Below are 26,616 nucleotides of genomic sequence, written 5' to 3' on the forward strand. Positions count from 1 at the left end.
AAAAAACTGGGATGGTGGATGTATCACCTATGTGAATCATAAATATTGAAAGAATAGGATAGGATGGACAAACTGGCCTCAGAGTTCTGAATGGACACCTGGGATATAATTGTTTTAGTACTTAGGATACTATAGGCTTCCGGTTGTAGACAAGATCCCAATTTCCAACAAAGGTTGTTAGCTTTTTGGTTTATTTTAGGGAGACTTTTAAAATATTTTTTCTTTCTTTCTACAAAGTTCATTTTGGTCCTGCCAAGGATTTGGCATCTCCTTCAGAAAATGAAAGAGGACTCAGGGTGAACTGCACCAGTTCCAGAACACTGGAACACAAATGACATTGATCAAATGATGGGACGGAAATGAGGACTGTCTATCTACATACTGGGAATAAAAAAAAACAGGTTTCTTCTTATAGGCCAACTCTCTGGAGCACTATGTGGAGAAGGATTTGGAAGCTTAGACTCTTGCATATGGGCTCTGAAAGGGAGTACCACAATTAAGTGGTGATGTCTGCCCCAGGAATGAGACCACATACTCAAGAGCACTATCCCTAGTTGGGTGGTTTGTTTGCAGATTGGCTTTCAGAAGAAAAGGGACAGATTGGCCCCAGTAAATCAAGGACTTCCTAGACTAATACAAACAAGTCTGGCTTCTGTGTGTCACCGAAGCTCAGGACCTGTCTGTCAGGTCTCAGTCAGGTCCTAATTGAAGAGTTAGGAAAGACTGAGTGTGAGAGCGGGAAAAGCCTGTTTATCACCATTAGTGTTTGCTAAGTTCCTCACATGAGTTGCTTTGCTAGTTCATATAGGCCCGGGCTTTGAAGCCATCCCTATAAAACCAACCTTGCTACCTTCACTTACCCCAACAGGTAAGAAATGAAAGGAAGCATGGGATCATTTGATCTACACAGATTTCTCCTTTACCAACAGAAGTCATGGGGATGTAAGTTTTACACACTGGATCAGCCCATACCCTGCCGCTAAAAGCCAACAGAAATCTTGGGTGCTGGACTCCCTTTTTGTTAAGCTCACAGGAAACACTGACTCCTCCTGTAACCCCGACTGGCAGAATGCCCTTCTCTTCGAGGTGTGCTGTGTCAAGGGCAAGCCCTCGGTGTGCGGTGGTGACGTGAGCTGAAGTCTGCTTTTTCGTGAGGAGACCAGGAGCTGGACGGTAGAAAAGAGACCCTGAGCTTCCCTTGCTAGGTGGCCATGAGCAGGGCAAGAATGTTCAGCTTCTGCAGGTCTGCAGGTAGTGGAGTGTGGGGAGAGATGAACGTCTAAGTGCTCTGTGGTAGTACATGGGGTAGTTGCTCTCCTGTGTGACTGCGGGCAGGGAGGCCCCTGCCTTGTGGGCCTTTTTGTGTGTTAGGGCGGCGGGTGAGGACTGCTGAATGGGTGGGCGTTGGGTATGGTCAGTCCTTCTGGGGTGCCTGGGGAGGGTCTGAGAGAGGTCTGTAGGGGCTCCATGAGCAAGGGTGGGAGTAACCGCCTTCTCCCGCCCCGCTCCTCCATTCCCCGGGAATCCGTGCTCCCAAATCAGCGAAGCAACCTTAGTGAGTGAGAAGGCTCCAGAGAGAGCGCCAAGTGGGTGCAGCAGGGATGCGCCGGCAGGTACCGCTCGGCCCTTCCCCGCACCGAGGGGTCTGTGGGGCAGGAAACGCTCCACCCAACCTGCACATGTCACCTCGGGGAGGAGGAGCCAGGTGGGTCGTCGCAGCTCCGGGAAGGGCTGCCGGGTCCAGGGCTTAGGGGCCTCCCCGAGGGGTGAGCGGAGCGCAAGGACCGGGCCCGCGGAGTCCGGCGCCCCGGCTCCCTGGGGGTGAGGACGCCCCCGGACCGATTTCGGGTTCCCGAGGGTGGGGAAGTCGGTGCCGGGCAGCAGGCGGGCTGGCAGTCAGCTGCCCCGGCCGTCGCCTACCTCCCCGCCCCCCGGCTTCCTGCGGAGGCCGCGGTCGCCATGTTGTTGTGGGGCTGAGGCGGCGTCACGGAGCCCGAGCGGCCGTGACAGGCTGCGCAACAGGTTCGCTGTCTGCGGCCTGGCGACGAGCGGGGCGGCGGCGGGGCTGCCGAGCAGGGTTTGCCGGCGACCGCCCGCGCCTGCCCTGCTGGGGCCACGGGGCACGGGGTCGCGCAGTGACGTGCGGGAGGCGCGGCGGGGCCGCCAGGTGGGTGAAGCCTCCCGCCGAGGTTGCCGCAGGGCGCGGGCAGGTGCGGGGCCACGGGCAGGCTCCGCGGGCCGGCCTGGGAGGCGGATGCGCGTCCCGCACGACGCGGACGGAGCCTCGGGAGCCCGGCGGCCCGAGCTAGGCCGGACCTGGCGGCGCCGGGCGGAAAGCCCCGGCCCCGGGTTCCTGCCCCCGCGGCGGGGCCGGGGCGGATGCGAGGGCCTGGGGCCAGCAGCCCCTTCCTGCGGCGCAGCCCGGACCCCCGGTCGCGGCCTTTTCTGGCAGGTGCGGACGCCGCCCCGGGCCGGGAGCGACTTGGCTCCCTCGCTTTTGGGGTGTCGGCAGACGGGAGCCCCTAGGGGCATTCGCACGCGTCTTCGGGGACTAATTTTATTTTCACGGAGATGGTTTTCCTTCTTGGTAATGGTTGTTGCGGAATGTCAGGTGAGCCGCATCCCGGTGCGTCAAAGTGGCCCGAGTCACGAGAAGCCAGTGGGCGTATGCTCGGCGTCCACAGCTCGCTTGGAACCAAAGTTAGGAAATGTTACAATTTGACTTCGGCGTTATTGACTTCCAGCGTAGATAGGAATCATGGAGAGATGTAATCTCTTAGGCCAGAGTAAAGTTTATTGCTTATTATTATTTTTGGAAAAGACGCCTACAATGCTCGTAATGAATGGGTAAACCGAGGCTGACACTGCAGCTGGCCTTGCATTGTCAAAAGATGCTGTATTTGGATTTATTCATCATGTGCTTTGTCGTTGAATGATTGCTGATGGCCAAGTCTGCTTCATTAGAGATGTGTATTAATTTTGAATTCGGAATATTTTTTATAGAGCCAACCACTTTATGATAGGAATTAAGGTTAACGCAAAAATGGTTGCTTTGCTGAATGCTCTAGTTTGCTTTTACAAATATTTACTTGCTTACTCCAGAAATAGGCGAGGTGCAACTTCAAATTCTGTGTTGTTTTTGTCAGCTTAATCGAGAGCATAGACTGTGGGTTAAGCTTCTTAAGCCTTTCAAGAAAATTAGTTGCCTGTCTCCTGTGCTTATTTGCTACTCGTTAATAATCAGTGATAAAACCTCAATGCAATGTAGAAACATCACATAAATTAATAACGATGTCCCTCAAAATTTAAGGTTAGTAGGAACACTGATGTGTATACCTTTAGGTTTCTTTGTCTGTACCAGGGTCCCTTGTAATTTTTTTCCCCTCAGCTTTATTGAGATGTGAGTATGTAATTTCAAAAGCATATAAGGTGGAAGTTGTTTTTATTTAAAAGCTTAATTTAACAGAATTTCAGTTTTTAAAGTACATGGGGAAAAAAGCACATTGCTGCTGTTTTAGTGTAATATTAATGAGCAGCAGAAACACTTGAGTTTTTTATCCTCCAGTGCATGTAATTATTCCTTTACTCACTTCGCAATGAAAGATAGGTCTGAGAAAACTTGACCTGTGCTCAATTATTGAGCAGGGAGGTTCTCTTGTTAGTTCAGCATATCTCAAGGCTAAAACCCTGATCTCTTCTGAATATGAGGAAATGTGTTAGGCATGTTCTGGGATTGGAATTACAATTTAAAAAATTTTGTATTTTCGCAAAAATAAAATAGTATAAGGAATCTCTATACACCCATCACCCACACTCAGCAGCTTTCAAGATTTTGTTTATCCATCTTTTTCTTTTTTATCTTTCTTAGTCATTTCACACTGTTCACTATGTATATTCATTATTTTAAAAGTGGACAATTTCTTACATAACCTAAAGATTTTTATTTGAATGTGTCTTTAATACAAAGTTTCACACATTTCCATATTTTTAGTAGACAAAAGGAACATTTATTAGCCATTTCCTTCAACTGCTTTCCTCAGTATTAAAACATACGTGCTACAATAGACATTTATCGAGCACTAGCCATGGGCTAGGCCCCGTGCTGTTTTACAGCAAATAGACCCTGTGAGTAGTTGTTCCTCTCCCATCAAACAGTTAAGTGAAATGTTAACCTCAAAGTTAACTGACTACCCTAGGTCTCTGAGCTAGTAAGGGTAAGGAGCCCGGTTTCAGACCAAGGTCCTAACTTTAGCATCTGATATAAGTGGTTCAGAAATTTAAAAAAAAAGATATTTGGGCATTCAATAAATATTTGTTAAGTAAGTGAATGAAAGTACATATTAGTCCATTGATAAGTAACTAGCATTTTTATATACTGTATTTACTTGCAAAGTGTGTGTACTAACAGATTCCAGAAATGATTCACAATAAACTAATTACATTACTAAAAATATGATATATTTATTACCAATTAACTGTATTTGCTTGGTTTTCTTTTTCCTTTTGAGTTCTGATCTTTTCAATAACTCATTAATGGAAGAATTTGTGTAATAACTATGAAGAAAGGCTAAAAAGAGGCAGACTTTTTTGGTGTGCTAATTGTTAAAGGCAGGATTCCAAGTGTGAAGTAGAGAAATTATAATTTTTTTATTGTTTAGAACTAATTCTGTAAATGAATAGATCTAAAGATGAAGATCAGAAACACTATTTTTTTTTACTTGAGTTCGTGTTTGATTTTGCACTATAACTACAGAGCTCAGCACCTAATGTTAAAGTCCTGTTGGGTAGAGTGTGCATATAGGTGTTCTTGAGGAGGAGGCACTGAACTGGTCTTAAAGGATCTGAAAGCAGAGAGGACATTGGGGTGGAAGAGAGGAAACAGCATAAATAGGACAGTGAATATCAAAAAATAATGTATTTTTACAGCTCTAAGAGGGTATCATAATTCATTTGCAAATGTATTATTTGAGAGATTCACTTAAAAATTCATTTCACAGCTATATATTAATGATTTACTGTGTAGCTAATTAGCAATGGTTATGGTAGACATTTAGGGATTACCAGATGGTAGACATTTAACTTGTTTTATTTAAGCAACTGCTTTTTGTTTTCTAGATAATTTTCTTCACTGATGCGTTGTCATTTTAGAAAATGTGTATGTGGTTTAATAAAAATTTCATTTATTTTCATTATAACTGTAGTAGATAAGAGTACAGGCTTTCAAGTTAAGCCTCCTGTTTCCAGTTCCAACACGAAATAGCCCTATGACCTTGAGTAACTGAATTTAAATTCTGTAAGCTTCTGTTTCCTCATCTGTAAAATGGGGATGATAGTACTTATTTCAAAGTGCTGTTGTATGTAATATAAAGTTTAGCGTAGTGACTGCTTATACTTAGCATAAGTGCTTAATAAATGTTATCTATTACTCCAGCTTGCTTCATGAAAAATGAGAAATTTCACACTAATCTAGCTGTTAGTCTTTTTTTCTTTTGTGACTTGTGACTGGAAAATAAATTAGCTTTTTCATCCTTAATTTTTAATCTTACCATCAAACAATCCATATAAGAAGGTTGGGCAACAGTAGAACTTACCCACAACCCCATCTATCAACAAAGATAGAACTAAAAAGCCTTTTTAGTCTTCATAATTTGGGGAAAAATAACCTCTCAAAGTAAAACCAAAAACACACTCTAAAAGCAAGAAAATGTTGTGTATCTGCAAAAGGAACTTACTACTTTGGATTATCACTTCAAAGACTTGCAAATGCTTAAATACGTACTTTTCAGTGTGAGGAGTGCTTGACTAGTGTGAGGTAGATACTCGTCAAGAATGGTCAGCAGTGTCAAACTGCAGAGTCCACATAGACTTTTTTAGCTCAGACAGGAGGACATGATAGCTGTTGGCTTTATCATTTCATTTTTGCTTGAACACACTGGCAGAGGTATTTGGACACTCTGCTCACTACCCTACCACTTCTCCTTTGCACTTAAAAATGACTGCTTAAATGTAAAAATTAAGTAGGTCAAGTTAATAAATTTTACAACTTATGTAATACTTGATGACTTTACTCTTTAGTGAGTATGAATACTTTTTGTTGAATATAAGTGAGAACTTCAAGATTAATGGAGTTAATGATGTGGACTGAGAATGCATGTGTAGCATTCACTCTCTAACTTTGTGGTTAAGTCCTAAAAACCTGATAGTAGAAGAGAGGCTATGGTTAAGACTTCATATTTAATTTGCATTTTCCTTCTCCTCAGAAGGATTTTAAGCTTTCCCTCTGCTAAAGTTCCAGTGAAATGCTTGTAAATTGATTTTGCCTTGTCTCTAATACAGAGAGTATCTGTATTAGAAAGCTTTTCTTGTCTACCTCTCCTCCCTTAGGTAACTGGTCCTCATTCCAGGATTCTGACTTGGAGTTTTGCCTCCTTCTTCCAGCATCCTAGCTCTACATCCAGCATCTGTGGTTCCACTGGGTTCTGGAGAGCTGAGGCAGTCACATGGGTGATTGAGGTAGAAAGAGCCATTTAGATTAGGTACTGATAACCCAAAACTTTTTCTGAATACTACTCTCCAGTACCTGGGTTTTATTGTCTTTATAGCATAGTGGTAATCCCGTATTTTAAAAGTGCATGCTGCAGCTCCCTCTTAAATACACCTTTGCTATTGCTGTCCTCTTTAGGTTGACTTTAACTCATCTTTGCCTTTCTAGGGGCCTCAGTGAAAAAAAAAAAAGTAACAGCTTTTTTTTCCACCTCCTTTTCTGTCATCTGCTTTAACTTCCTTTATTCTCAACCACCATCTTTCGTCTTTAAAAAGTTAAACCTAACAGAAATTATTCATGATTCATGGTATTGAGATCATTCCTCCTTTTAACAAATTCTAGGTACCGATGCAAGAACTGGTCCAAGCACCGAGTGTATAAGTAATGAACAAAACGCACAAAAACCCCTGCCTTTGTGTATCTTATATTTAAGAAGGGGAAAAAGAGACAATAAAATATGAGGAAGTTAGAACTTCTAAGTGCTGTGGAGAAAGAAAAGTAAGGCAGGAAATGGGGGTAGGGAATGTGTGGGTAGGTGGGTGGGGGATAATTGAGAGGAGTGAATTTGCCTTATTGAAAATTATTAAAAGAATTCAAGATTGGGGAAGTAATTGTGTGCATCTGAAACTTACTATTTCAGGTCATTGTATGTAACATAAATGTTTGTCATTTTAGTATTACTAAAATGATCTTGGAATATTTCTATTTGCTAGTAACTTAAGCAAAACCAAAAAACCTCAGTTACAGAATGAGCCTAGAGGAGAGATTTGTTGAATGGCTTTCATTTTTCCTAAAAGTGCTATACTGTGCTTTTTAAAAAAAACATGAACTTTTTCTTTATACCGTGATGAGTAATATATGTTCCTTGTGAAAAATTGGAAAGTGACAGGGAAATTAAAAGACGGAAAAAACAGTCACTAATAATCATATTACCCAGAGAAATATTCAATATTAATACTTTGGTGTATCTCCTTCTAGAAATTTTTCTTTGCAAAAAATGGAATTATTATATTTATATATCCTGTGTAGCTTAGTAGCATTTATCAAAAATGTTTTATTATATATTTATCTACAATTCAGCTTTTATTACCTTAATAATGTTGCTTTGCTGCTACTAAATGTAAATATCTAATATGTAGTGAGCATTTACTATATATCCTAGCTGCTTTTGAGACACTTTATGTATTTTTATTCATTTAGTCTTCAGCCTGTTACAACTGTTGTATTATTTCTTTTACAGTTGAGAAAACTGAGCAAGGACAATTCTAGTCATTTTCCCAAGATGCCACAGCTAATAAGTGGTAGACATAGGCTATGACTTGGTCTGACTCTACATCCTGTGCTCATATCATTATCTTATATTGGTTCTCTAACATTGACGGTAGTTTATAATTTTTGTTGTTGTTATTTTAGATTGTGCCAGTTAGCAACCTTGTAACCATATCGGTGTTCACATCTATGATTATTTCCTTAGAGTAAATTTCTAGTAGTTGTAGTAGTATTGCATCAAAAGGTATGGACACTTCTTGAGACTCATGTAAACATATTGCCAAGTTGTCTTCTAGAAAAAGTTGTCAGTACCAAAGTGTTCACCTACCAAGTGTAACTGTTTTACTCTCCGTTTACTCAGAAAAACTGGCTTTTTTTTTTAATGTTTTTGCTTGATAAGGACCACCTTTTTCTTTCTCTATGTATTAATAAGGTTATACTTTGACATTTTTCTTCTTTGAGAAATATTTGTCTCTGCTCTTTTCTCACTTCATTGGTATGTTCATCTCTTGATTATTTCTATTAATTCTTTATACATTAAGAATAGTAACTCTTTGCCATATTGGTGTAAATTTTTTTTACACATTTGTTCTTAGTTTTTCTTACGGATTTCTAATAATGATAGTTAACATTAATCTAGTACCTCTCAAATATAGCACCAGTCTAATTTGTTATTTTTGTTAACTCATTTAATTTTTACAATATCCTGAAGAGTTAGGTGCCATTAGCCCCATTTATGCTGTCCTCTGACATTGTCTTTTAAATTCTCAAACAGTGTTTTTCTCTGTGTCTGCCTATTTCTGTCCCCAGTTTCTAAAAATCTCTTTTCTCTTCTTAGCCTACTGGGTGATACCTATTGTTTAGTCCTTCATTACTCAGTTTAGGAGTCATTTCCTCTGGGATTACTCATCCACCAACTTTCTAGTTCCCTAAGGCAAAATTAGGCACCCATTTTCTTTCCAGTCTTTTTACCTATAGTATATATATGCAGAATTCTAGTTTTGATCTTATTCCTCTTCTGTATTCCTTGCTCTTACACATAAGGGTGTTATACATCTGATGACTTAGTAAATATTTGTCGATTTTAATTAAAGATGCTCATGGTGACATATCAAGAAGGGAATCAACTTCGAAGTGTGTAAGATAGAGAAACTGACACCCAGGAAGTAACACTGGAAGTGGGCTTTGAAAGCCTGTAGAGAAGGAGGAAGGATGGGAGGGGCCCAGAGGCTAAAACTGAGTGAAAACAGACCTTGAAGTTTCCCATTCTGGGAACAGCAAGTTATTAGAGTGACTTTGAGGACTATTGACCTTGCCTCTGAAAACACCTGACAAAATTAATGTACTCTCACCCCAGAATACCTTTTCTAGTGTTCAGAATATTTAAATCTTCTTTTATATCCTGTCTACTGTGAAACAGGGCTCAGTTTCTCTTCTGACTTGCCCCTTTTTCCAATTAGTGGGAGAAGTTGGAGGGTCCTGATGTCATCTTGGTAAGATTTCTGAAATGCCCAGGGAAGTTTGGTGAATTGGTGGTGCAGGCCCATGGGCAGTTTTGCCAGAAGTCAGAGTTTTAGGGGAAAGAACAAACCCTGAAGTCTTGGAGACTTGAGGTTCTAGTAACATCTTTCCCTATAGCTGTTAGCACATTTGATTAGACTTCAGCTCCTTTTCTCTCCAGCCTTAGTTACTTTTCTGTTCTTCTAGTTTTGATAAGAGACATTCTTCTCTTAATTTTTAGTTTACTTAATTTACTAGTTTAATTTTGAAGTGTACTGACTGCTGGTCTTGAGGAAGAATGAGTGAGTACTTTATATATTAACAATATAGTTTGTCATTTGATATATTTTTCCAAATCGTTTTCCTCTTTATTTTTCATTATGTAACTTACATTTTTTTATTATGAAAATAATGCATGCTGATTGACGAAAGTTCGTAGAATAGGAGAAAAAAAGATGATAGGAGGAAAAAAGATGACAACCACATTTTGGTATCTTCTACCCATTCTGTCTTTTCATTTTTTTATTAAGGTATCATTGATATACAATCTTATGAAGGTTTCACGTGAGCAACATTGTGGTTACAACATGCATCTATATTATCAAGTCATTTTGTTTTCTTTTACATAGTATTTTTGTGCCTCTCTTACAATACACCATTGTAGTTAGGAATATGGCCTTTGCTCTCTGATGGGGTTTTAGTTTCAGCTATGTCTTTTATTAGCTTTGTGAGTGTAACAATCTCACTAAGTCTCAGTTTTCTCTTCTTTAAAAAATGGGGATTTTATAACATTTATTCAAAGAGTTGTTATCAGGATGAAGAGATAATGCATGTTTAGTGTGACCATCCCATAATAAATTCTCTGTAAATGTAACAGTAATAATCAGGCCTGTCTTTTGGTTAGGTTAGCTAGGGCTGCTACTCTGGGCTGTGCTTGGCAGGGGGTGGGGAGCAGGTCAGGATGCTGAAACTTTCTTTTCTGAAATAATTTAAGTCACCTTCAAAATTTTTTTAAACATTCTCAGGGGGTGCCAGTGAAACTGTTCACTGTGAGGCCTCCTTTAAAGTATGATTTATCCTGGACTAGCCCCACAGTTGATGGTGGCCCTGGTTTCATACCCTTCTAGGATGGCCCTGATAATGATGATAATCAATGATAACATGTCATGACTTAAGTGTCGGGCTTGGCATTTGGTAAGTGTTCAGTGATTGTTGGCTACTGTTATTATTTTTGAAATGACAAATACACATTTATATTATACCATAAATTTTAAATTATATAATCATATCCATTTTCCATGTTATTATATGGTCCAGCTGAACTTGATGTTTTTAAAAAACAGGTTTATTGAGATACAATTCACATGTCATTATGAATTTGATTTAAGTGGCAGCACAATAGTTGGCTCAGTATATTCCCCCATTGTCAGGCATTCATATTATTTCTAGTTTTTTTCTATAGTAACTAATAATAACTGCTGTGAATATCTTTGTAAAGAGGGCATTTCCTACATTTAGTATTATTTCTTTATGACTGATTCCCAGAAGTGAAGTTACTGACTTACAGGATACATTGGTAAGATTCTTGCTGTATGTTTTCAAATTGCCTTCTGAAGAGCTATTTGCACCAATTTGCACTCTCATGAGTTATGCCAGCAGCACTCATTTCCTCTCACCTTTGCTAGCCCTGAGTAGTAGCCAAGAATTTTTTTTTAAATAAACTTATAAAGAGAAACAAATTTTCATTTGCCTTTTCTTGATTATTAGTGATGTTAACATTTAGTAGCCAGTCTTATTTCCTCTTTGGAAAATTGAGATCTTAGTGTTTTCATTATCCATTTTAATAGCTCTCTGCACATTAAAAATATTGACTATCATATATTTTTTAATTTTTCTCTTCACCTTTTTAATTTTGTTTTCAACAAGAGTTTTATATATATATAGGTGAATATTTTTTCCTTTGTGTTTTCTTGAATGGCTTCAGAAATTAGAAAGTTATCTTTGCTTCAAAGAGGTGATACTTGAAGGTGAAGCATCTTTCTGAATTTTTTCTCTTTCTACTTCTTATTCAAGTCAAGTAAATAGTTCTTTAATATTTAGTCCTGATGTGAGACTGAAGAGAATAGATCAAATAGCCAGTCCCCCTACCTGCCCCTTACAGCAGTGTAGACTGAATCACAAGCTATTCTTAGGTGTATTTTTTCCCCCTTTGTGTGGGTGAATTGTCTTATTCAGAGTTGTTGTCTAGTTCTCCTAAAGTAGGTTTAATTTAAATCTTCCATATAATTGGAGTACTAACTACTTCAGTATTAGTTGACCATTCCTGTTCTTTTATGCCCTCTCAGTTTACTAGTTGGATTCTCTGTAGGCCAAACTTAACATTTGCAAAAGTTCAAACTTATAATTTATATTTAAACATCTTAAACTAAAGAAGCTAAATTGCAGAACTGGAACTAAGAACCAAATTTGCACTGAAAAGTTATCTTCTTTGAAGCCTTTAAGTCTGAGCATGCTTTGTGTGTTTGGGGCCTTAAGCCTTTAGGTATAAATAACAGCAATCTTCTTCTCAAATATTGATTAAAGTGAGGAAAACTTGTCCTTTTTATTAGTAATTGGTACAACTAAGATTGTTGTACCAATTCAGTGAAATCAAGTTAAGTGTTATAGTTGAAACTAATGTTGAAATAATAGTAATGCTGTCATTTACAAGCACCTTCTATGTGCCAGATGCTTTACAGACATATCTAAGCCTTAAAACGACCTAGCATTTAGGTACAGTTACTCACATTTGTAGTAGGTTAGGTAATTGAAGCTGTGTCTTGTGGAAGTCCACAAAGCTAAGGAATAACTGCACTTGGACCTGAACCCAAGTTGGTTGATCGTTTTTCAAAGTTCAGGTTCCAATCTGTCAGCCTGCTTGTCCTCAGTTCAGTCATAGGCATGCTAATCTCTCAGTGTTTGTGTTTATTAAAGGGTATTTTAGTGCCTACCATGTGGCTGACTGCTGGGCACTAGGTATGTGAAGATAAAGAGACATTCATAGGAGCACACAATCTAACAGGTGGGCAAGCATGAAAAGCTACAATACTCGGTGGTATGTAGTTTAACAGAGCTCAAGGTGAAGTGGGAATGTACAAACTAAGCTTTTGCAAGTGGAAGTGTTGCTGTAAAGGAAGGTAGTTCTACAGATTCACAGAGGGGGTAATGGGAATACGATGGGAGGGAGAGGGAGGCGGACCACTAGAATAGTAGGCAGAAGGGTAGGCCCTGAAACATCTTGCATGCCATGTGAAGGAAACTGGATTTTTTAAAAACAATGTCTTTATTAAGAGATAATTCATATACCATAAAATTCATCCTTCTGAAATTTACAATTCTAAGGTTTTTGTTATATTCACAGAATTGTGCAACCATCACCACTAATTTTAGAACATTCTCATCATCCCAGAAAGAACCTCCTGTGCTCATTAGCAGCTGCTCTCTTCATTTCCTCTCAACACTCCTAAGTCTAGGCAACCTCTAATCTACTGCTGTTTCTATGCATTTGTCTCTTCCAGGCATTTCATATAAATGAGAACATATGATAAAGGGTCTTTTGTGACTGCTTTCACTTACTGTATTTTTAAGGTGCATGCATGTTGTAGCATGTATCAGTAATTCATTCATTTTTATGGCCAAATATTCTATTGAATGGATATACCAAATTTTGTTATCCATTCATCAGTTGATGGACATTTGGGTTCCCATTTTTTGGCTTTTATGAATAATGCTGCTGTGAGCATTTGGGTACAAATTTTTGTGTGGTTTTTGTTTTCATTTCTCTTGGGTTCATACATAAGGGTGGAATACCTGAGTATATGGTAACTTATGTTTAACATTTTGAGAAACTGCAAATTATATCCGAAAGCAGCTGAATCATTTTACATTCCCATCAGCAATGTTTGAGGGGTCTAATTTATGAGATTAGGTTTTATACTTTTGTTGAGCTATTACACAGAATTGCAGTGGAAAAATGGTTGAAAAAAATATTAAATTGCTTCTTCCCCATTGTGGTTCAAGACACATCTTAGATCAAGAGGCTTTTTCTGATGAACGAAACTAAAATGCTTTTCCTCAATTCACAGGGTCTATTGTTATTCCATTTCCATAGTCTTTGATTTTTTATGTATTAGTATGGGCTGCTTACTGATAATCTGCGTTATTAAGGATTCCTGACATTTGGTGTTCATAAACTAAAATTATTCAATTTTTAGAGCTTACTGAGGGCTCTAATTTTTCTTCTAAGAAATGTGTTACCTCTACAATGCTTAGGCAGCACTGAAAAATTCCTACTGTGTATGAATACTGTTTTCAGTGCATCATTAGTGTTGTTGAGTTTGATGCAGTTCCAATTGCTGCTGTTCTTGAATTAACTGACAATTACAGAATAAATGTTAGATTTTAATCTTTTGACCATTTTGCTCTTGTGTAACTGCTATAATTCTTCATCATGGAATTGTTTTTCTACTGGAAAATGGGAGCAGGTAGGTAGGTTGGATCTCAAGTGGGCCATGGTTGGGATGGTTTGAGAATGAATTGGAGGGATTCTTTCCCATTCTCATATCATATACATTAAAAAAAATATGAATTAGTGTGTATTATAATTAGGGGTCTTAACTATGGAATACATGAATCCTCTGAAAGTCCACATTGTCTTGAGAGGACTGAAATGTTTGAAATTGAATGTCACATTTTGTGCGTTGTGTTTTTTTTCCAGGGAGAGCAACTCTGGGTTTGACGGTTTGTTTTTTTGTGTTTTTTTTTTCAAGAAGTCTATGACTACTCAGAATTAAGGAATTCAGACTGGTGAAGAGAATGTGTAAATTTGTGGTGTGAAGTATTTGGAAGAAGTGAGATCTTGCTGTGGTTAGGTATTGCTGTTCAGTGTTAGATCTATTTTCTAGATACACTGTTGGTTTTAATGTAACTAATTCCATGTTAGAACATCTCTGCTTTATTATTTCCTAGACACTTTCTCTCTGTCAGAAGTTGGAGTTTGCTTTTAAAATCCTCATTCCACATTAATTATTTTTATTTGATTTCTTGGTTGATTGGGATGCTTTAAGAGAATTACTTTTGCTGTGCTTTACTTACAGTAATTTAAATGTACTGATATTTTTTTAAAAACCTTAGATTGGCTTGACAGAGTAGAGAAATAGGTGAATACTTTTCTATCCATTGGCAACTAGTTTGATTTTCTTTACTCTCTTGTTCTATTCATGTTTTGGTTAAGATTGGAAACTACCAGTCACAAATGGCAGCTGTTCATGCAAGCCCTGCTGGGGGATGGAATCAGTTTGGGTGCCACTCTCTGTTGGCCTTTGCAGCAGGGTGGAGTGTACCTAACCTCTGTAGTTTTTAGTACTGAATGTAGCATGACTGGATTTGAGATGAGATTGCTAATTTCAGTTAAATGTTTTTGGTAAAACAGACTTATTTTTTTTTTCATCAGAAGTGAAAATAATAATTCATACATAATAATGAATCCAGCTTGATTAGATTCCTCTCTCTACCAGTGCAGTCTTTTTTTTTTTTTTTGAGTATCATTAATATACAATTACATGAGCAACATTGTGGTTACTAGATTCCCCCCACTATCAAGTCCCCACCACATAACCCATTACAGTCACTGTCCATCAGCACAGCAAGATGCTATAGAGTCACTACTTGTCTTCTCTGTGCCACACTGCCCTCCCCATACCCCCCCCACATTAGGTGTGCTAATCGTAATGCCCCTTACTCCCCTTCTCCCTCCCTTCCCACCCATCCTCCCCAGTCCCTTTCCCTTTGGTAACTGTTAGTCCATTCTTCGGTTCTGTGAGTCTGCTGCTGTTTTGCTCCTTCAGTTTTTCCTTTCTTCTTATACTCCGCAGATGAGTGAAATCATTTGGTACTTGTCTTTCTCCGCCTGGCTTATTTCTCTGAGCATAATACCCTCTAGCTCCATCCATGTTGTTGCAAATGGTAGGATTGGCTTTCTTATGGCTGAATAATATTCCATTGTGTATATGTACCACATCTTCTTTATCCATTCATCTACTGATGGGCACTTAAGTTGCTTCCATTTCTTGGCTATTGTAAATAGTGCTGTGATAAAGATAGGGGTGCATATGTCTTTTTGAAACTGGGCTGCTGCATTCTTAGGGTAAATTCCTAGGAATGGAATTCCTGGGTCAAATGGTATTTCTATTTTGAGTTTTTTGAGGAACCTCCATACTGCTTTCCACAATGGTTGAACTAATTTACATTCCCACCAGCAATGTAGGAGGGTTCCCCTTTCTCCACATCTTTGCCAAAATTTGTTGTTGTTTGTCTTTTAAATAAAACAGACTTACTGTTGTTACTTAATATTGTGTATAACAGACTAAGAAATTGATAAGGTCAAGGCTGTGGGTGATGCTGGCTATTGGGGTATGTTGTGGTGTGATACAGAAGTACATTTGGTCTTGGTCCCTGGTTCCTGGCACAGAGCTCCTAAAAGCTTTAGAATTTCCTAACTGATAAGAATGTCTTGTTATTCATGAGCCCCTTTTCTTCACACCTGAGTTTATGTCAATGAGGTGACTTAGTATGACACCTTTGGATAGCGTCAGGATGAGGTTAGACAGCCAGGAAGACCAAGAGCTGAGAGGGGTGAAACTTTTTGGCCCCACCTGCCAACCTCCAGGAAGAGCAGGTGGGTGTTACAGATTTAGTGCCATGGAAATTACAGAACAGGGAGACTTAGAGAGCTTCTAGGTTGGCTGTGCTGGGATGGTGCTAAGTCCAGAGAGGGAATAGAAGGGCCTCACCCTGCACTCCCATACCTTGTGTAATGTATTTCTTGCATTTGTTGCTGAGTTGTAGCCTTTATATTAAACCAGTAAATACAAGTGAACTGTATTCTTGAGTTCTGTGAACATTTCTAGCAAATTACCAGCTCTAAGGAGAAAGGGTTATGGGAATCCCTAATGTGTAGCCCAGGACTTGTAACTAGTGTGTGAACTGAGGCAGTCATGTGGGACTAAGGCTTAACCCTTGGGGACTATGATAACTCTTGATAGCTAGTGTCAGAATTGAATTGAATTGCTGGACACACAGTTTTGTTGGTGTCAGAGAAGGCACCTCACAGATGGCATTCCTGGTTTTTGAAAATCAGTTGTATCATAGACTTATCTTATTTGAATTACTAAGGTCTTAATATTTGTTCTTAATTGCTTGACATTTTGGTGTATGTGGCTCATAAGAGATTAAAAAAAAACGGTGGCAACAACAAAAAATTTGGAAAATAAAAAAAGAATTCACTCAATCTTTACACCTAAGTCAACTACTTCCAGCATATTAATGTTTTTTAATCAGGATATGTCTACAAACACACACACATGTGCATATATATATAACTTTTACATAGCTGTAATCATAGCGCAGATTTTTGTCTACTAACTGCATTGAGGATTCTATTTTCTATGTTGCCTTATAATTTTTGTAACCATTAACAGCTGTTATTTTTATCTAGTAGATACTGTTTCCAGATGTTTAGGTTGTTTCAAGTTTTTGCTGTTATAAATAAAACTGTGGTGAATATTATTTAGCAGATGTCATTTACTCTTTTACACTCTATTAGATACTAGATTCACAAAGATAAGGTCCTTACTTCCCTTTAAGAGGTTTTTTTCTAATCATTGACTTGTGCATACATAATTTTGAATATTTGAATTCACATTTGAGAATTTTGTATTTTTTAAAAATTTACTTTGTATCATAATCATTACCGTCTATGATAGCGATGAAATTATCATTTGTAATAGATACATAGTATTCTGAGTGAATATAATTTCATTTTTTTGTTCCTTTCTCTATTGGATACATTATCTTATTTGTATTTTTTCTAATATTGATGACACTGTAATAAGCGTTCTTGCATTCTGTTTTTCTTCTTTGGATTATTGTCTTAAGATAAATTCCTATAAGTGGGTATTTTGTGTTGGATAAATGTTGCCAAATGAATGTTGCCAAATTTAGAGGTACATGTTTTACCTTTATTTTGACTTAAACCTTCTACCTATTTGATAATTTGCCTTCGAAAAACAATGATAGACTTAATTTTTTTGAACAGTTTAAAATGTACAGAATAATCGAGTGGATAATATAGAATTTCCTATATATCTTTCCATCTAGTTTCCACTATTATTAATATCTTACAATAGCGTGGTACATTTGTTACATTTAATGGGTTGGTATTGATAAAGTCAACTAGAGTTCATGCTTTATTGTCTCCTTAGGCTCCTCATTGTTGTGACAATTAAACTGTTCCCTTGTTTTTATGACTTCTGACAGTTTTGAGGGTTACTCTTTAGGTATGTTGTAGGATGCTCCCCTCTTGTAATTTGAACGAAGTTTTTGTTGTGAGACAACCATGTCCTGGGCAGGGTGGATAGGGATTTGCATATTCTAACACTATGATAATTAGAGTAGTAGAGTACATAGGAAGACCCACAGGACAAACAAATCCAAGCTAATGTGTAAACTTAGTGTATAGGAAAACAGATGTGTTTTAAATCAGCTGAAAAAAGCTAAATTATTTCATAGTCTCAGAAAAACTGCTAGACCTTGTTAAGTCTTAGACTTCAAGATGGTGGTAGAAGAGCGAAGAAAACAATTTAGATTCATATCTATGTCTGCAGCCTAAAGGAAAAGTCAGGTAGATCAAATATAAAACTTAAAAAAAAAACATAGACACTAGAAGAAAATAGAGGACAATTTTTTGTTATGAAGTAGGCCTTTCTTAACATGATAGGATACTTAGTAGTCATAAAGAAAAAGATTGATAAATTTTGATGTAAAAATAAACAAGTTGGTATAATTAAAGATGTCCTAAAATTGAAAGGCAGCAAACCGGAAAAAAGTATTTACAAGTGTGTTATAGGTCTGGGAGCTTGAAAGGGAGATGTGTGACATGGTCATATTGGGGTGGCGGGGGGCACAAAAGGACCGGGGAAATGAAGACTTGTTAGGCAGGATGTGGGGTCCACTTGAGTTAGCAGTCAGGAATTTAAAGTGAGACCAGTTAGCAACTTCACTTATATAGCCATGGAATAAATAGAGAAATGGATTTAGTCAAGATTGGGATTTTGCCAGATGTGTAGCATAAACAGGGAGAGAGGAGAGCAAGGCTGAGGATGTACACAACAAATTACTTGTAATGGTGGACTGTAATATTAAATTTGGTAAAGAGGGGTTATAGGATATAAGGAAGGGTATGTGAGGATATATAAGGAAGAATGAAGGACAGAGTTGCTAGGACCAATAGTTTGTGGGTCCTTGTAAAGTTAGTTAAAGAACTACTGGAGTCAGGGAACTAGGAACAGTGGGTTGTTTAGACAGGTGCTGGCAAAGGAGAGTGGGGACTTGAAGTGGACCACAGAGAAGTACACCTATTGGTAACAGGTCTGGGGTGTGACCTGAGGGTGGATGGCTAAGATACAATGGAGGGTAAGATTTTGGGGAAGGAAGTCAAAGGCTTAGAGGCCGGGTATGGGCAGGAATAATCTGTGTGGATATTGGTATCACCAAGAGTTATCATGGGAATAATGTTGGAGAGGGGATAGTGAGCCAGGTGTTGAAGCAGTCAGGTAGTTACTCTGCTGATTGCAGGGGACAGCAGTGAAGGAGGAGAGCCAGTGGTCAAGTCAAATGCATGAAGGTCGAAGCTAGTTTTCTTTTTCAACTTGTATTACAAAAAATGTCAAACATGCAAAAGCTGAAAGTACAGTGGTCACTTATTTTCTGTTTGCCTTTATTTATCCATCTACTTTTAAATTTAATGTGTTGGTATTTTACAGTTTTGTGGGGGCTTTAATTCTTTCTGGAATAAGATAGGCTATAAATAAGTTAATTTCAAAATTCCTTTCCAGAAAGGTGGTTGTGCTAATTTACATTTGTATCAGCTAGGTATTAATATAATACTTATTTTTGTAGTATTGTTATAGTTCCTTGCATTGTTACTAGCTCTTCACTGTTTCATGTGAATAAGTCACCACCTATTTTCCCAGACCATTCTCTTCACTCTCCATTTGCATGCTCTATTACCTCTGCCTAGAATTCTTTTTCCTATATTCATTCATCTAACAAATGTTTTGATGTATAAGCATGAGCTTATTAACACACGCTGAAATGCACATTTCTGGTTGATTCATGGGAACTGATTTGTATGTGACCTTCTCTGTCCTTAGCTTGAAGAAGAGAAAAATTTTGTGCTCAGGTACCTGATGAGGAGATCAAAGAGTCTGTTTTCAGCCCTGCCCTTTGGACTGTTGTCTGAACCCAAAGAAAATAGAGGAAGAAAGGTTACAAAGGAAAGCTGTACTTCAACTTTTTCTTGTGATTCCAAACTTATATATATGTTTATTCATCCTTCTGTCCTGTCCTTTATTCCCAGAGCCAGAAAAGTCTGTCCCAAGTTCTAATTTTATACTGTAGAGCTGTCTTTTTCCATTTTCTCTGGTCTAACTTTCATGAGGTAACCTCCTTTCCATCTCCCTCTTGGAAATTAAATCTCTCCTTCTAAAATAGTTTTGTTCTCCTATCTAAAAAGTAAAGCGTTGTAACCTTACCTCTTCCTTAAAGCCTGTTAGGATTTCTTCTTCTCTTAACAACATACTTCTTGAGTCACCTACACTTCACTTCTCATTTACTGCCTAATAAGCTACCTTTATTTGACTTTTACAACCAGTTCACTGTACTGATACTGCACTCGCAACAGATTGCCAAAATTAATGGTTTAGTTTTGACTTCTGTGACATTTGGCAGTTATGACCATCTCCTTGGAACTCTTTGAACTCTGTATCCTGATTTCTCTCCTTTTTCCCAACTTCTGTTCTGATTGTTCTTTTCTTATTTCCTGTACATGTTTTTCATGGATAATGTCAGTCATTGACAAGTTTACAACTATTCCCAGTCCATGCTGACTACCACATCTGGGTCTCTAGCTCAAACTGTGTTTTATACACTGGCTTTCCATGAGTTGCACAGTGAAGTTCAAAATCAATAATATGACATACTTTGTTCCTTAAATTGTGTGATCTTGGCAAGTTATTTCATCTATTTGGCTTCTCTTTAGTTTCTAAATAAGGGGATGGAATTCAGTAAGTTTAACTCTTTTAAAAACTCATCAGGTAAATATTATAGAGAAGCCTCAGTATGTAAACACAAAACAGAGCTCTTTCATTGAAGTTGATATTCTCTCCCAGCCCACCACTGCTTCTCCTTAGGATACCTCTGTTGTATCTCCTTGCAATTTCCAGAACTGCAAGGAGCACGATTTGAAACATAAGGTCTTTTTTAACACTTAAGATTAAGTGAATTCTTTGAAATTACATGGCTTTCAAGTCACACTGTCTTTTAGTAGGGAAGACTGTACTGCTATACTGGCTGTGTACTTTCCTATTTTTAATCAGTCCTCTTAGATTCAAATACTTTTCCTTTCTTTCTAACAATGCTAATTCACATACCTATACAGTGTCTTTCACACCAAGGACACAAGGAGCCCACCTACTTGCCACTGATCTCATGTTAGATAATTATACAAATTCTACCTCCTTTGTGATGTGTACCATCGTTTGGTTTACCTCCCAAGTGATGTTAGTTTTGTTCCCTGGGTTCTAATATCATTCTTCAAATCTTTTTGTTATAGTGACTGTTCATGTTTGATTAATAAATAAATGGATGATTGAAGGAAAGAGTGAAAAGATAGATGGGGAACAGGAGTGGAGAATATGTTGTACTCTGTAAATTTCATCTTACTGCAGAGACTATAAAGAACTAGGTAATTTTGCTCCAGTTATTCTCTCTGACTTTGATCTTCTTGGGAGTCAGATGAGGAAGGGACATTTCCCCCAAACAATCAGCAAGTTTACAGAGCTGGCTGGGTATGTAGCACGTAAAGTAGAGCAGGCACTGGAGAAAGTTTTAATAAGATACACCTTAAGGAACTTGATTATCTTGCTCTTGAATGTCAGAACTACCGTCAAATTCATTTAAACTAACCAAAATTGAGCCAACTTGATTTAAAGTGAATTGAAAAACCCAAGCTTTCCTCCCTATCTCAGTATCAAGCCTTCAGACTTCAATGGGAAATAAACCTTTTTCTCTAAAAGCATATTTTTTAAAAACCTACTAGCAGAAGGACCAATGTTGCAAGGGATAATTTGGTCTAAAACCCATAGCTCTGATGCTTGCAGAGTTTAAAGAAAGTGGTTTGAAGCCTGCTCTGCTTTCTTACCAGTTTCTTTCTTATATATTCAATTCAACATTGCTTCTTTTCATGCTTCCCTTTTGTTGGTTCTTTCTTTTTTTAATATCTCAACCATATTATTCATTTACCCAGTTCATTTGTTCAGCAAATATTTATTGAGCATTTTCTGTGAGAGATAAGGTTTAGGCACTATGCTTACGTGATAAATAAAAATGGTCTCTGCCCAGAACAAATGAAACAGGCAAACATGTGAAATGTGAAATTGAAATACAGTATGATAAAATTATGTTATTGTGGAATGAACAAGTGCTGTGGGCATACCTAGGAGATAGAGACTACCCGGGAGGGCAGAAGTCTTTCAAGTAAGAGGTGACATTTGAGTTGAGAGTCGAACAGTGAGAAGACAATGTAGTAAAAGTGACAGTCTAATGTAATGTAATACTGTTGTCAACTACCCTTCAATAAAAAAAGAAAAAAGAAGAAAAAAAATGCATTTAAAAGATAACTGTTCAAAGAAAAATTAAAAAAAAAAAAGTGACAGCGAACAGCTCTTCACAATGGAATAGGGGAGTGAAAAAATCATCACTGTTTCAAGAAAAGGTTGGTGTACTTAGGACATCTGAATCAAGAGGAAGTGTCTAGAGATGAATGTGGTAAAGTGGATTGGGGTGATTGTCTGAAGGGTGCCACTTTTCATACTAAAAAGTTTGAGCTCTAACTTGTAATCAGTGGAGGAATTTAAACAGGAGAGGGGTGTTAGTGTGTGTTTTGGAAAAAACTAGCAGCTCTGTGGATGAGTCTAAAAGCAGGAAGACCATTTCAGGAAGCTCATGCCCAAGATCATGTGACCTATTTCATGGTCTCCCCGAGATGGGCCTGGGAATCTGTAGGATTAGTAAGTATTCCAGGTGATATGATCAGGTAAGTTGGGAAACATTTAGAAACAGAGCACTGGACATAAAATGTATGGTTTCGAGGACCAGTTTTGCTACTGACTAGGTATGTGAGCTTGTACACATCTCTTAGTTTTCCTGTCTTGAAAATTGAGGATTTGGGGCTAAATAATTACTGATTATTTACTTATGTAATTCTGTGCTTGTAAACAAACAAAAAAATCCCACCTTAACTGAGCTACTTTTTACTTAAAATGGCTACAGTTTTTTTTTCCTTCGGGGTCTTATTGACCCTCTGTAGAAAGATTTCCTACTCCTATTTAGCATTTCTACTTTTATCTGCCTTAGTATGAATGTATTTCCCATGTTCTCCAAATTGCATTTCGATTATATTAAATCAAAGCAGTCCTCTTTACCTTATGCCTGCTGTCTACCACACATACTTTGTTTTTTGTTCTTATAAGATTGTCCATCATTACATTACTTCCTCTAAGAAGCAGAGAGAGGTATTTGTTCAATGCTGACTTCAATCATACATCCCTGAAGCAAGCATCAGGAATGGAACTGGGAAGATGCTGATTACCCTTTTCTTCCTCTTGGAGGGTTTTACCAAGAGATAAGAAATAATTAGCTCTTCCTAAAATATGTATGTGATTGATGTAGACTTACATGTTGGAAGGCATCTCTGGCCTGTTTTTCATCTCTCCTATAAATGTACCAACATTAAGTTGACATGCTACTTGCAGGAATCTGTGACCCACTTGTCATTATTATCCCTATTTCAGAGAGGAAGAGACAGATAAGTTGGACTTTAGAATTAGGCTCATTTTGGTGATTGCATCTTGTCTTCACCACTTACTGAATTTAGGCAAGTAATTTAACCCTTCAGTTTATTCATCTGTGAAATGAGTACAATTATGATCTGCTTTGCAGGGATATTGTGAGGATTATTAGTATTATCAAAGGTGTCTAGCAGCATCTGGCACCTGGAAGACTAGTCTGCAAGCTCCTCTGTGTCTGAAGCTCATTGTGCAGAACCTGGAACATACAATGAATATTGAACATGTAATGTATGATTAATAGAAGTGTATTACATTATGCACTTGGTAAGCACTTAGCAAATGGTACTAATGATTACATAAAGTAAAACAGTTGATTTTTTAATGTAAAATGCAAAAATACTGCATTTTTCAAAATTTCAGTTATTATTTCTCCAAAAGTACTACTCTGCAAGTAGATGTTTGTAAAGTAGAGGAGGCACTGGAAAAAGTTTTAATAAGATACACCTTAAGGATGAGGTAATTTTGTTAAGCATAAGGTAATTTTTCTATAACAGTGCAGAAAGAATTGATATAAACATAACAGATATGAAATGGTATGCTTTAAAGACTTATTTGTTCCAATAAATTATACTGAGGTGTTACCATACTGAGGTGTTACCACAGTCAATCAGATGTTGCATACATACATACATATTATGATACCTGCGTGCATCGCTGGCTAATTGCTATATACCAGGTGAAGAAGATTGTGTAATAAAAAAACCTTCAGTTTCACTGAAAGGATTTGCCTTCTCTGTCCACTATTACTTGATTCATTCTTTGGTTTCATTTCAGGATTGTGCCTGTGATTTAGCATCTATTATATGGCATTCTGTTGTGTTCACAGAATGCATGATGACTAGCCAGGGGTCCTAGATGGATGATCTCTAAGTTTTAGACCGAGATCTAACTGATTAAGGCTTTGTGACTGTGGGACCTTGTTTCTTAATTGTCTTTTCTAAGTCTGTGCTCTCTCTTCAACTGTCTTTGGTAGTTCACATGCTTTTATGCAGTTATGCAATACATTGTATGGAATGCCTTTGGAGGATTTTCTCCCACATTTTACTGTAATCTCAGTCACAGAGACCTAATAAAACAGGGATTCCTGCTACTGCATACTCTAAGTAAACAGTAAATAGGCTTTTTACAGGCATACAGCTTATTTTGGTTTAACATTACTTATGATCATTGAAAACTGGGGAAGTAAAAACATTATACTTGTTTGTAGAATTTCTACATTTGAGGAAGTTGTAGTCATGATGTGATCTATGAGACTTCCTCTGTGTTCAGTTTTTTTGGCTGGTGACACCACAATTCACCCAGTCTCATAAACTAAAATTCTGGGAGTCATCTCTTTGAAGCCTTTTTCTCTATAATCCTTCATATCTAATGAGTCCCTGTTCTGAGTTCTGCCTGTTTGAAATCCTTCATTGTTTTTCCAGTCCATCCCATGTTGTTCTTCTGCCACTGTTCTAGATCAGCTGCCACTTATCTGTTCTCACCTCCTCCCTAACTAATCTCCCTGTTTCAGGCTTGGTCTTTTCTTCGCAGTTGTCTTAAGTAAAATCTGATTATGTCCCTCTTCTTAAAAACCTTTAAGACTCCTTATCAGCTACAGGTTCAAGTCCAAATTTCTTAACATTACAATTATAACTAATTCTTGCAACACCCTTTAAGTGAGTTCTTAACCACCCCACCATGGTTTACGTATTATTTTTTTCTGTATAGTAAACAACTCCAATACCTGGAGTTTGTCTTACCTTTTTAGAAAGGAGTGAAGAAAACCCAACTTGTACATGGGTGAAATGTCCTACCTAAGAACAGTTGAGTGACCTGTAAAGTCACAGTGTGGTAACAGGTTTAAAGCTTCATTATGTAAAAGCTTATTAATAACATCCAAAGAAAGAACAGAGAAGGAAAGTGGTATATTGTGGTAACATACGGGAAAACCAGGATTCACAAGAGTAAAATTGGCAGTGCTATTCAGAAGTATTATTGGAGGCTTACTCATCTCTTGTTGCTCAGTCCTTGCTTATCCCTGTTGGGCAGATGAACGTAACAGACTGTCATGCCTGATACCATTAAACATTCTAATCACAATCAGCTCCCTTTGCTCACCACACAATGATCTGGTCAAAATTTAGTAGATGATACAGTTTGCTTTATAAAAGGAAGGAAAATTCTTTTTTCTCTGGGCTATTAAATTTCTCAATGTAAAGTCATAAATTGGATTTATATACCAGTTTTTTGTTAGTATGACTCACTTTTGGTGGTTATACTGATGTAGCCATATTTCACTGTGAGCACACTGAATTCGCTAAGATATGGCACCTTGTGACACATGCTGGCAGCTGCTCAGCCAGCTCCTCAGACAACACCTTCCACCATGGCACACAACTTTTTATTTTATTTTATTTTTATTAAGGTGTTATTGATATACAATTTTATGAAGGTTTCACATGAACAACATTGTGGTTATTACACTACCCCTATTATCAAGTCCTCCCCACATACCCATTACAGTCACTGTCCATCAGCATGACCTGTAACTTTTTATGCCTCCTTTGTTCAAGTAGCTTGTGCAAACATTTTCCTTAGGCTTCTAAAAAATATTAATATTTAAATGATTTGGGTAAATACATAAGCTACTGAGTGGTCTTTTAATATAGTAGTTTTTCCTGCAGTGTTATAATCCATGGTTTTAAATGCTAATGCAGTTAATTTGCTGGGCCTTCACTCTCCTTAACTGGTCCTATTCTCAAGATTCATGCAACAAATTTTGAATTTTAAATTTATCTATAGTAGAATAATGAATTTAAGCTTCAAAACTGTTATACTCTCCCTTCCATAATTTTTGCAGAATAGCTATTTATTGAACACCCACTAATGTGTCAGGCGGTGTCCTGGGTTATGTTTAATACTTTAAAAAATACTCCTCAAAAAGGTTAAGTAGTATCATAATTCTTCCAAGTGGTAAAGATACCTCAAGAAAAATGCTGGGCATAGAAGCCACAGGGCATAAATCTGCAAAGAAGTAAAAAGCTAACCTTTTCAAACAATATTGCTTCTCTCTCACTTACCAACTTTACATTTCCCTGTATGGCCCCAGAAGATGACTGGTTAGCCAGAGACGGGTAAGATTCCTCAATGGAGGAACAACCTAAGACAGGCACAGTCGCAGGGGGGCCATCAGGTGAAAAACTGGGGATCAACAGAGGTGAGGCTTAGAACCTCACACCCCCTGTTCTGAGAGAAATCTTCTGCATCCATGGATGTTTTGTTGCCCTTGTCTAGCTTGGATTAATACTTAGTCTATAG

At 37.9% G+C, this 26,616-nt stretch overlaps 1 protein-coding gene across 10 annotated transcripts in view; it reads left to right on the forward strand.

Moving 5' to 3' along the window:
* The first annotated feature begins 840 nt into the window (after positions 1-840).
* The window catches only part of ITSN2 (intersectin 2), a 129,716-nt gene continuing 103,940 nt past the window's right edge, over positions 841-26,616 (forward strand). The window contains exon 1 of one of the 10 annotated variants that reach the window (XM_057497403.1): positions 841-868. The gene's annotated coding sequence lies outside the window, so the exon portion shown is untranslated. Of the gene's footprint in view, positions 869-1,103; positions 1,129-1,230; positions 1,252-1,565; positions 1,822-1,864; positions 2,168-26,616 lie in introns of those variants that run through there. The other 9 variants (XM_057497404.1, XM_057497405.1, XM_057497402.1 and 6 more) reach the window with 9 other exon arrangements.

This window comes from Manis pentadactyla, chromosome 2, assembly GCF_030020395.1.
Source record: "Manis pentadactyla isolate mManPen7 chromosome 2, mManPen7.hap1, whole genome shotgun sequence".
NCBI lineage: Eukaryota > Metazoa > Chordata > Mammalia > Pholidota > Manidae > Manis > Manis pentadactyla.